Source organism: Ambystoma mexicanum, chromosome 6p, assembly GCF_040938575.1.
Source record: "Ambystoma mexicanum isolate Mex_15411 chromosome 6p, UKY_AmexF1_1, whole genome shotgun sequence".
Classification (NCBI taxonomy): Eukaryota; Metazoa; Chordata; class Amphibia; order Caudata; family Ambystomatidae; genus Ambystoma; species Ambystoma mexicanum.
Genome location: NC_090935.1, coordinates 1,112,308,868 through 1,112,321,145, shown reverse-complemented (window position 1 = coordinate 1,112,321,145; position 12,278 = coordinate 1,112,308,868).

The following is a 12,278-nucleotide window of genomic DNA, read 5'->3' as shown; positions in this document are numbered from 1 at the left end:
TGATAAATGGAAGGTAAAATCAATTCAATTGTGATTCAAAACATTGTCTGCATTTTGAACACATATTTGTTCAGCGGACACATTAACTCACAAAGCAAACTCACCAGGAGTGGAGCCTTGGGTGTACAGGTTAGGCCTAGATCCCCACAGTAGGAGCATTAACTGAATGAGATATGCTTTGCCCCAGGCTGGTGACCACAGAAAATGGGCAGCAGTGTTAGTAACATTTAACACTTGCCTAACTTGTGACTGCCATTGCTTGAGTCCTGCTAGATAGTGAAAGTTCTGTCCTCTATGCAAATAGGGAGATTTTTCAGTAGGTTGGTGTCTTAGAACTGCTGGTCGGGCTGGCACACTTTTCGTTGCATTTCAGTTAATGCGAGATGGAGAGGCCATGAAAGGTGCAGATTGAGCCCACTATGCAGGATGTCGCCTATAGCAATTCAAGCCTCACACTGCTTGCAGGAGATCATTATATCTGCTCATGAGGCGGGAGAGATGAGTTCAAACATTGAAACATTCTATTCAGTCGTTGACTCTCCTCCGAGACATCCAACAAGTGTCAGTATAGCAACGCCTCTGAAAATCGTATGTGCTTGAAAATGAATATTAGTCTTACGGAGAAATACGGGCACTGTTCCTTTAAAAGTATACTTTTATTTCTGAAATGTTTTCAAGGTGACATTTTAAAACCATTTGAGCCTGCTTGCTAACAGTTCTGTACTATTAGAATTATACTGTCCCTGGGGACTCTTCCTCATTAATATAGCCGCCCACCTTTGTACTGGTAGTAGTTGCAGTGGTGGTAACTCCTCAAAGTGCCCACCAAAAAGCAATATCAATTCCAGAGAGTTAAATGGGGGATTCTTCAGACTGCAAGCACAGTCCATCTTTACACTCTGGCAGAATCCCAACAACTATCTGCACTCTTTTACACAATTGAGTGGACTGCCACTAGGCCAGTGTGTGCCACTCGTAAGTGTTAAATTTGAGAGCCAATGTGTCCTAGTTTGATGACCGAGCTCACAGTAGAGCTGGTAATCTGGACCAATGTAACAGGCATAGTGAGATTTTAAATGCACCATCTGCCACATAATCTATGATAAATGCACACTTTAGAGAAGCTTTTTTAGTTATGGCTAGAAGGTGATGCTTTACCACCAGTTATAAGTAAAAACTAAAGCTATGAGGGGGATGGCTTGTGAGGAGGGACACATAGCTTGTAGGTGTTGATTGGTTATTTACCCACCCTTTGACTGTCCATGGCTATGCTTATTCGTACGGAAAATTCCGCCCAGAACCCAACTATCCCTGATCAAAACACACCCCCCTGAGATCTTTCTCTCTTTATCAAACAATAACATCACGCTTTTGCCTGCCAGTATTTTTCTAAACTGCTGAGAGCTAATGTCTTTTGCAGCTGCAAAATGCACTACTGGTGTAATAATAAGTCTTAGCTAAGTGTGCCTTCAGCCTCCTGGATTTATGTCTGTTCCTTGCACTGACATCAAGCAAACACTGATAAAGTGAACGGTTTTAGCTGACTTTCACTTGCTACTCACTCCTCCTGACATGGGGCACTATGAGAGTAATGTGATTTCATTTGACTATTACATAAGGCAGATTCCACACTTTAAAATGTGCTAATCCTGACATGCTTTCTGGGCGCTATAACATGTTTTGATTTGTGATTGCTTATGAGTGACTTTAAACCAGGGTGCCCATTGCACATCCTGCTCAACCGTCTCCGTGATAACCTGGGTATCACTGGTCAGGCTCTGGCGTGGCTGACTTCTTTCCTCTCCCAGGTCCAACTCGGGTCCTTCCTCTCTGCTATCTTTTTCTCTACCTGTGGTTCCCCCAGGGGTCTAACCTCTCTCCCTGGCTGTTCAACCAATACCTGGCACTCCTGGCCCACCGCATCGCCGTTCTCTGCCCCAACTTTCAGTGTTATGCGTATGACACCTAGATCATCTTCAGGCTACCTTCGGCCTCCTCCTCTACTTCCCTCATCTCTGACTGTCTGCTATCCAGGAGTGGTGTGCCGCCAATGACCTCTGCCTTAATGCCAGTAAGACTGAGATTCTCCTCATCGGCACACCCGCTCCCTCCTTTTCTGTAGCTCTCTGGCCGGCCACCCTTGGCCCTCTTCCTGTTCCCACCTGCAAGGCTAAAAACCTCGGGGTGATCTTCAACTCCACACTCTCCTTCTCTCCTCACATCTCTGGCATCTCTAAGAAGTCTCACCACAAGCTGCACCTCCTCAGAGGTATTCTTCCTTTCCTCTCCTTCCCCCAGAATCTCACTGTCTCCAGAGCTCTGGTTCTCTCTAGGCTGGACTACTGCAACAGCCTCTTTCTAAATGTGCCTGCTTCTACCCTCCGCTCCCTGCAACTTATCCAGAACAGGACTGCGAGACTTGTCCTTGGCCTCAAGCCCAGGGATCATATCTCTCCAGGACTGAAATCTCTGCACTGGCTCCCAGTGGCTGCAAGGATTAAGTTCAAAACCCTCTGCATCGTCCACAAGGCCTTCTGGGGCCTGGGACCTCAATACCTTCAACTCTCTCTTACGAAATGCCTTCCTTCTCGAGCTCTTCGCTCATCTGCCTCTAACTCCCTCGGGGTTAGTCGCTTCTCCAAGCAACAAGTTGGTGGTAGATCTCTTTCTTCGGCTGGGGCCTCTCTCCAGAGCTGCCACGAGGGGGGGGGCAGGAGGGGTAAACTGCCCCGGGCCTCGCACTTGCCAGCGGCCTCACGGCCCCCTCTCCTGAGTAGAAAGAAGGCAGCACAGTCCTCCGTGTTCTTTATTCACACGGGGGACTGTGCTGTCTGCTCTCTGCACCAGCAATGATTTTGCTGTTTGTTGCGAAGCCATTTGGCTCTGCAACAAACAGCAAAATAATGGGAGACAGCAGGGCTCAGAATTGAGCTCTTCTGACTCCCGTTATTCCGCTGACAACGTGGACATGCTGAATGACAAGAGAAGGCTCCTCTCCTGTCAGTCAGTGTGTTTACGTTGCTCAGCGTGAACATGCTGACTGATAGGAGAGGAGTTCTCTCCTATCAGTCAGCAGCATCTCTACGTGTCGAAGGGATAGGAGGGCCATCCGCTTTTGAAAGGTGCATGGAGGTAAGTTTAATTTTTTAATGAAATGTGTATATATGTGTAATGGATATGTATGTGTATGAATGCATGCGTGCATGTTGGCGTTTATGTTGGGGTCAACTCTGTGTTTGGCGTTTATGTATGCATGCATGTAAGGAGTTTGTGTGACTGGTGCATGAGTACATCTATGAAAGTGTAGTATGTGAGTGTGTGTGCCAGCCTGCACCCCTAAATTTAGCAGCCCTGCGGGCCGCATAATTAAGAGGTGGGGTCACTGCATCAGAGGTGCACCTAGGCTAAACTTTTGGGGGGTGGGTTGGGACTAACACTTCAAATGTTGAGAGAGGGGCAAACTTACTGTGGGGGTATCTAACATCTTTCCACATTCAAATGAGACTATTCTGGTGAAGCTTCAATGTTAAAGCAGCTATCTCCTTCATTTCTGAAACCCTGCACTCAAGGACTACTGCCAGTGAGAATGGGATCTCTCATATCACCATTTCCCTTCTAATCACTCCCCTAGTATACAAGTGCTAACCCCACATCACAATTTCAATTACCTAAATATGTATGCATATGAATGCAGGTGCTAACAGCGAAATGTTTTATGTTAGTAATTGCAGGGCCTTTCATAACAGCAAAGCCCAGGCACTGATTAACGTCTGTGTCCTGTTGCGTCTGGCTACGGCTCCGTTGGACAGCCCGGCAGGGGCTGGATGACAGTTCTGAAAGCGGATAGTGAGTGGGGCCAATAAACCCATTGTGCTGTCGGTCTCCCCACTGAGGGAGGGCATCTGGGCCTTTCAGCTTTTACAGTTGAAATGGGCCCCCAAGCAGCTGCCCCCATGTTGGCAGTATTATGACACAGAAACCTACTGATAATCTGTAGCTTTTAACCACCTTGCTGCATTAGTTTGACTTTATTATTGAGACCGCAGTGAAAGGACAGCGACAGTAGGATTAGGAGAGTGTAAGGCAGATATTGTAATCACCCCCATGAACATAATGCCTGTAAGACTGAGATCCTTCTCATTGGGACCCCTGCACCAGCTTTCCCCCTCTCATTCTGGCCGCCCTCCTTGGGCCCTCTTCCTTTGCCTTCCTGTGAGGCAAAAAACCTTGGTGTCATCTTCGACGCCACTCTCTATTCCCCTCCCGCTCCCTGGCACTTCTCCCTCTCGATACCCCCTGCACTGTAGCGCCGTGGCACTTTGAATGTCACAAGGCCTAGTAAGATCATTTGTATTGTCCTCCCTTGGTCTTCCCTTGTCTTGTCATGCCTAGAAGCACTTGTGTACAGGCGTGTTATAAATGTTGTATGCCATATAATAACATATAACTCTTCCCCTCAGAGGATTTATCATCAGCAAAGTTCAAAATCCACACCCCTTTTAAACCTAAAAAATGCATGTCAATATTTCCAGTACAGTGCAATACTGACAAGGGATTTCACAAGGGCTCCGCTCAGACCTTCTAGTGGTCTTGAGGGGAAGTGCCTCAATTTCAAACCTAGCGACCACAGTTCAAAGCCCTGCCCAACATAGTTTAAAGCATGAATACACCACAGCATTCTAAAATAAATGTATTGTGCACATAGATTTCCCAGGATTGTGGAGCAGGATCTGAGATCCTGTGAGTAATATTTTGCCAAATTGCGGTCCTGATGACAGCATTGAGAACAGATAGGGAGAAATGGCAGATGAGGAGGGACACAAAGCTGTAGATGTTGTTTAGTTCTTTGCCCATCCAATGACTTGGCATGCTAATTCCTATGGCAATTCACACCCAGTTCCTGCCCTTCCCACCCAAAACACTTCCTTTTTGGAACTCTTTGAGCTAGCTTTAATCAAGCCTTGCCATCAAACTTTGCCCTCACAGTGTCTGTGAATGTTTTCTCAAAGGAGTCTTCTGAGAGTTAATGACTTAGTTGGAGTTGTAAGCACAGTACCAGTGCAATGCAAATGTCTTGTCCAGGTCTGCCTTCAGTCACTTTATTTAAAAGCACCCTGCGTGTCTTTTATTGAAGTCCTGTTAAAAACAAACACTGACAAAGCCAACGATTTTGGCTTGTGTATAAGTATTAGTCATTTGCAAGGCACTGCTGTTAGATGCTCAAGTGCTCAAACCATTTTGCACCTGCTAACATCAATGGTTAGTTAATACCAATACAGCAGTGCCTTTCCCATGCCTACACAAAAGCCCAACCTGTTAGCATTGCCAATGCTTGATTTTCTTTACTCTTGATACACAGGACTATACATCAAGGTTAAAGCAAATATACTATTTGGCTAAACTGGCCCACCTTGAATTTAGGCCAGTCTAGGCAGTAATAACACCTATGGTGCACAATCAGCCTCGACATACTTTCTGTGGCATGGCATTTTTTACAGGATGGGAGTCCGTACATGGTAATAATGGCATATTGGTGCAGCCTGTATGGACATAAATGGGAACAACAAGCATGAATATATTTCTGTACTAATATATGTTGTTTGCAAAGGCGGCATGAAATGCATTGGAAAATGTTCCTGTGCATGCTTGATGACTTGCAACTATTGGGTTTTTCCATGTGCTACCATACAAAACCAATTACAAACTGTATGGATTTCTACCCAATTTTGCAAAGAAAGGGCTGTAAAATGCATAATTTTAACCCAATGTTTCAAACATTTTCTTGGCAGTGAGAACCCCCTCAAGCAACCCTTGTTTGGTTTGAGCTCCCTCACTGTGCACTGTCGATCCTGCATAATTGGCTTAAACATTTAAGCCTCTTCAGTTCAGAAATTCACTAGCCTCCACTGCACATCATCTTATCTGACTGCCACTGTGTATGATGTGTGTTTTAATGTGCACACAGGGACAGGGTGCTCCTTAATGCTGGCATCACGCACCACATGTCGTCGTGCCATCCTATATATATATTTATGCCTATGATACAAAAGCTAGTCTGACATAAACCTTTCTTCAGAAGAGAACTCTAACTTTGCTGTAGTTGATGATTTACAGTTGTAGATATAAACCATATTTGGGTTCATCCACACAAACTCAAGGGGAGATTTTTCGAGTCTCCTATTTGCGGGGGTGCTGCATGCTGGCCCAGTGCAAAAAATCATAAGAGGGCCTCACCAAATGTTTTGCCCCGGGCCTCACCACATCTTGTGACAGCCCTGCCTCTCTCTGGAACAGCCTCCCTGCCCTCCTGAAACTTAAGGAGAATCACCTTCGGTTCCGGAAGCTCCTCAAAACCTTTCTATTGGCTTCTGCTTTTTCTCCTCCCCTCCTTTGCTGACTTCCTGGCTGACATTGAAATTGCACTGGCTACCTGGCCACCCTCTGATCTCGGGCCCAGGTCCCCTGCCCCCCTCCAGTTGCACTCCTGCACTGCCTTCCTGACAACCCCAGAACTTGGGGACTGTTTCTGTATCCCTACAGTCCCACTTCCAGCACTTGACACCTGGTGTCTGCACTTACCCTGCACATGCCACCGGCTGGCCGTACTTGTACTTATTGTCATTTATTCTTATCAGTTGTACTGCACTGTCCTCCCCCTTGCACTTCTCCTCCCTCCCATTCCCATGCACTTGCGCGATCTGATTGACACCTGGCCTAGTAGGATCGCTCTCTGTCTTGCCTCTGTCCCCCACCCTTGCCTAGTCGCGTCTCAAAACACTTGTGTATAGGCACGTTATAAATGCCATATTATATCATATCACACCATAATTATATTTTATTGAGTGAATATATTCTTTACATCTTACCATTTATTAAGTGGCCATCACCTTGTTTCTCAATAAATAATCTGTATCCACTGCAATATCAATCTGTCCTATCACTGCCTGAACTTCGCTAGCTGAATATCTTTGGTAATTATTGGTCTGAACTTTTAGCGGACGATGGGTACGAAAAGCCAGAATATTGATTTTCGAGTGAGAATTATTCATTAGTAACCAGTGTTGTTTCTGTGCTGAGTGGGACATTTTCACAGTGGCAGCATTCAAAAAGTAAATTCTTCCACCCCCTTGATTATTTTATAGTTTAATGAAAATATGTATTCTGCAGGCTGCACGCCCAATTCCTAGTTTGCCGAAGCCTACACACGCATAGTGGCCACATGTCATATCCTTGAATTTCCTACCTTTCCTGAAATAGTTACAGCAACTCTTTTTGTTGTCAATTTGCCCTGTTTTAGAGAGTGGAGTGGGGGGCCCAGAGGGGAAAGTGATTTGAGGCAAATCACAGTATACCAGCCTATCCATTGGTTTGCAGACAGAGCCAAATCAAAATGCTTTCTTTAAGTAGGATTGAGCGTACTGATATTGCAGTCCAAGCTCAAATGTGTAACTTGCCAAGTGGCAGGGAGGCCCGAATCACAGAGCTCTCAAGTTTCCTTTGGCCATGTGTGGGGTACGAGGAGTCCACCCAGTCCGGCTTTTGGTGGGAATTCTAGGACTAGTTTTCCTAAATTCCAAATGGGAAAGAAAACACAACTACTAGTCCCACAATCCAAAGGAAAAAAACAGAACTGGATGGCCTTCTCACACAGGGCAACTTTAAACTTGAGAGCTCTGGAGTCAGAAGTTGCCAATTAAGTGGCGCTATAAGCACAGACTATAAACTGCAACTATTGGCATGGCAAGTGAACCTACGCGTGAGATGGGATGTGAGGGGTGACACACATGCTGTGGGTTGCTTGGATATTAATCCACCCATTGAGCACTCATGGCCATGCTTCTTGCTATGACAATTTTCAACCACTTCCTGCCTCTCCCAATCTAGAAGACCCTTCCCCCAGGATCTCTTTGAGCCAGCTATGTGCTTCTTTTAAGGGGAAGCCTATGCTATTTCCGAACAGTCTTCTATAATGTAATGGCATATTTGCAATTATAGACCACCTCCTGGTGTAATAAAAATATCTCAACCAAGTGGGCTTTCAGCCACTTGATATATAATCAATACGTGCATGCTTGCGCTTGTTCCTTTCAATGAATTCCAGTTAATAACAAGCATTGGCAAAGCCAATAGTGTTGGCTCTTGTTTAGGCATTAGATTGGCATTTTCCAGGCATGGTCATAGTATATACCCAGGTGCTAAAACCATTTGCCAGCTGTTGCCAATGTATGGCCAGATAGTACCATCATGGCAACATCTGGAAAATGTTTCTCCTATGCCTACAAAAAAGCCAAAACGGTTGCCTTTATCACTGCCTGTTTTGGTTCTCCTTCCTATTTTTTAAGAACCCCCTGGATATTGTGGCATTTAATTCCAAATTTGCAAAAAAGAAAAAGGAAATATTGTGGTACAAATATAAACATGTTGCAGCATTTATGCTTAATTAAAATAGTTATAGATACATATTTCTATTGCCATTGCTTTTAGTGTTGCTCTAGATTGAAAACAATCTGACACAAGCTGAGTTCCGTTTTATAAATGATGGGCGAGGCTTGGGTTCATTGGTGCTGCGGGCAATGGATATCGGAAACTGAAATGGATTTGTTGCTCATACTTATTACAATATGAATTGAATATTGTGCCCCGTTTTAGCAGTATTTCACAAATTGTGCAGCACAGTTAAAAATTACAAATTTTCAGATTTTTGCTGCGGGCGAAAAATCGATATAAACTGGATAGTCTCTTTTTTGTTGCAGTCCCACCATGATTACAAAGCCTAGGAAATCCATGCAGGTGAAAGGCCTCCATTCCAGGCAATGTGAACAAGAGAAAGGGGAGCAAAAATGTGACTCCGGCCAAAGGCACATGTTTACAAAATGCTACCGAAGTCTCACACATGAAACTATATTCTCTAATCTTCGAAAATAATCTAAACACAATTACACGGAATCAATCGCTCTGCTGTAAATGACGTGAAGGCTTGATATGATATGATAAGCAGAGGTTGAAGTGGGCGGGAGCGGTCGGGAGCGGTGCTCCTATACTTTTTATTTGAAAGTTTCCCAGTTCCTATACTTTTATTTTAAAAAGAAACCGTTCTGGAATGGTCTTGTTTTAAAATAATAGTGTAGGAAGAAGTTGAAGCTTGCACTTCGGTGCACTGCACTGAACATTCCTATAAATAGCAGGTGTGTTTGTTTGGAGGTTTGAATTGTTTGTCGGAGGGGGTGTGGCAATGGGGTTTGTGAGGAGATGGTGGCAGACCAGCAGGAAACATAGTTCCACTACTTCTTTTCGTACACTTCGCCCACTGATGATAAGTCATTTATAACCCGCCTGTACACAAGTGTTTCTAGTCTTGAGTTTGAAAACTAAATGAATACAGCTTCCATGGGCATCATTAAAACTACCCGCTTCTTCAAGGACCCAGCAAAAGACACCCAGCACCAAAGATTGTTCTAAGGTGGAGGGTTAACATAAACAGTGTAGGCACCTTGTCTGCAACCTGCCTCTTTTAAGCAACCTAGCCATCACTTCCATCCTTTCTGAAGTCAAAAACAAACCAAAAAAACGGTGTACCATAAGGTTTGCAATCCATGCGGTCAGCAATAACATTTCTTAAAGATTTTGGGGGTGCTGCAGCGCGTCCAGCACCCCTACTTCCAGCGCCACTGCCAACTCCTATTTTTCCAAAGAATTCCTACCATGAAAACTTTATTCTGCCACTAGATCTTTGCTCTTCAGTAATTTTCTGCTTTGCTTTTTGAGGTAGTTTCAAATATCAGTTAATCCGGGTCTCGCCCCCAACCACCCCCGGCGCTTCGCCATTTTGTTAAAAGCTATATGTCACCTGCTCGCTGGGAAGAGGAGCTGAAAGCAGATCCTGAGGAGATGGACTGTTCCCTGCTATTATTTATGAAAGGAGATTGGCAGGTGTGAAATCGGCGCCATTATGTGTATAAACGCGAGGAGACAGCAGACCGTGAGAGCGAAACGCAGAGTTTTGTTCTTGTGTGGAAACAGGTCGGCGACAAGGGACACTTCTGATAAATGTGAGTACACGAGTGCCATTGTGACCCCGCCATTGAGGCTGTTCAAATGATCCGCATTCGTCATAGGAACAGACTGCCTTACAATGCGCGCGAAACCAAATTAAACACATCGTTGTATAAAGCATTTCAGCACAATGAGGGTAAAACAATTCTGAGAGCCTTACATAACAAATGATACCCCGGACAGAAGGTCCCAGCGTGCACACCATTCGGGGGCGGGGCCGCTTTCTCCGCCATTTCATGGCATACAGTATAAGAAAAGCAGCTCAAACTATACCGCAGGGACACATGCATTACACATCCATGCCATTACTATGGATGGCCCTGACCCTGTCATTTATTGACATGACCTAGTTGAGTATTAATTAAATAGTTATTACACAACGCGAGATGCAGCTATTTTCTGAAAAAAAGGACCCCCCATCTGGGAAAGAGAATACTTTTTAACAATTTCAGTTAAAGACAGGACAGAGAGGCCCAAAAGTAAAACTGACATCTCCAAGTCCAAACCTGTAAACATGCTGCACATGTGGCAGGGGCGCCGACTTTTGGTTTTCCTGAGGGGACAAAGAAATAAATCGCCCCATTCTAAGAATAGGGGCTTTAATGAAAATAAGTTTTCCCGGGTGTGCCGGGGCCCTGCAGCACCCGCGTACTCGGCGCGGTGGTAGGGTGACCAGATGTAATAAGTAAAACACGGGACAGGACAACTAACATAAAAGTAGGACTAACTCTTGAAAGTGGCTCTCCCGGCACTACACTTCATTAGTGGTTGGAGGAGAAGGAGGTTTAAGTGTGTTTCTGGCAAAATAAACACACATTATAATTAATTTATCTCAAACTTCCACTATCCTAATTAGCAAAATGCAGCATTTCTTCTCTGCGAGATTGTGCACTCCTGCTGGCCAGCTATGACGACCTACTACCAAAAGCAGTGACGACTGCATTTTCCAATGGAAACATCATTTTGAGAAAGGGGGATAGAACACCCAATTCCAGGACATTCCTGGCAAAACTGGGACGTCTGGTCACCCCTATATGTGGGGACCTATTCACCTGTGCCAGAACCACCTAAGTCTATAGTATGTCTCAAGCTGGAGGGCCCTCAACACATTTGTCAGGGGATTTAGGTTTTGGCATTGTAAGATTGCACATGAGCATTGTCCCGCGGACAGGATCTAATGCACACATTCAATTAATGCGTTGGAATTGTGCATGAATTCCGAAACAGATGGTGGCTACGTTAGTGCATTAACCAGTCTGCTAATGCGAATCTGGCCCTGAGCAGATCAGCCGACATATGGCCTAACCGTCATCCAGCTCAAACAGATGGCAGAGTTCCTCTTTGCAGTTAATGAAACATGCCGGTAGGTAGAGAACTTATATGGTTTCACAGTTGCGATGGCACTAATTCCTTCTACTAGAGTAATTGGCCAGGTGCTGTTAAGAATGGCGCAAAGGTTTGGCAACTTTCCAAGGTTTCCCAATTTTGCATCACCTAGTTTTCCTGTCGAAGTTGAAAATCTCCAGTGTTTTTCAGGGTGGTGGTCAGTCATGGTGGATGAGGGCACCTATCTGGTGTGCCACCTGCTGGCATGGATCTGTTAGGTCTAATTGGGCATGGGTGACCTTTGGGGATCAGTATTGTCGCTAGTATCGGCACCACCATCAAGGTGTATTTGGGCAGTGGTTTGTCTGCATTGACATAGCATCATTTCATCCTAATCAAAAATGGATTTATACTAAGACATCTCCTACCAACACGAGACTCAACACAAAATCAGCCGCACTGGGGAGATTTCCTCTAATGGATAGACATGTAGATGACAACTAATCTATTGTAACCCAACCCATCTCAAACAGGGCTCATGACTGTAGCACCAAAACAATACAGCCCACAAATATCCCTATACTGGGAGAACTGGGAGCCTGTTCCTGGCTGACATTGACGCTCAAAATCCTTGCATTCGGCATGCATTACTCCACACCTTTGAATGTGAAGATGGAGCGGTGGTGAGAAGCTGCTTCTTTTACCGCAGATCCATCCATCACATTATGATTTATCTGACTTTCTCACATAGAATCCCGTCAGTTATCACCCTGGTAAACAGAAACTGAAGAGTTAATTACGCCAGTGGTCTTTGCACGGGCCTCCCAGACTACCTGCGGATCAGACTACAATGAGCACAAGAAACAAAACAGAGACTCCTCGTGATACTGGAAAGTTGG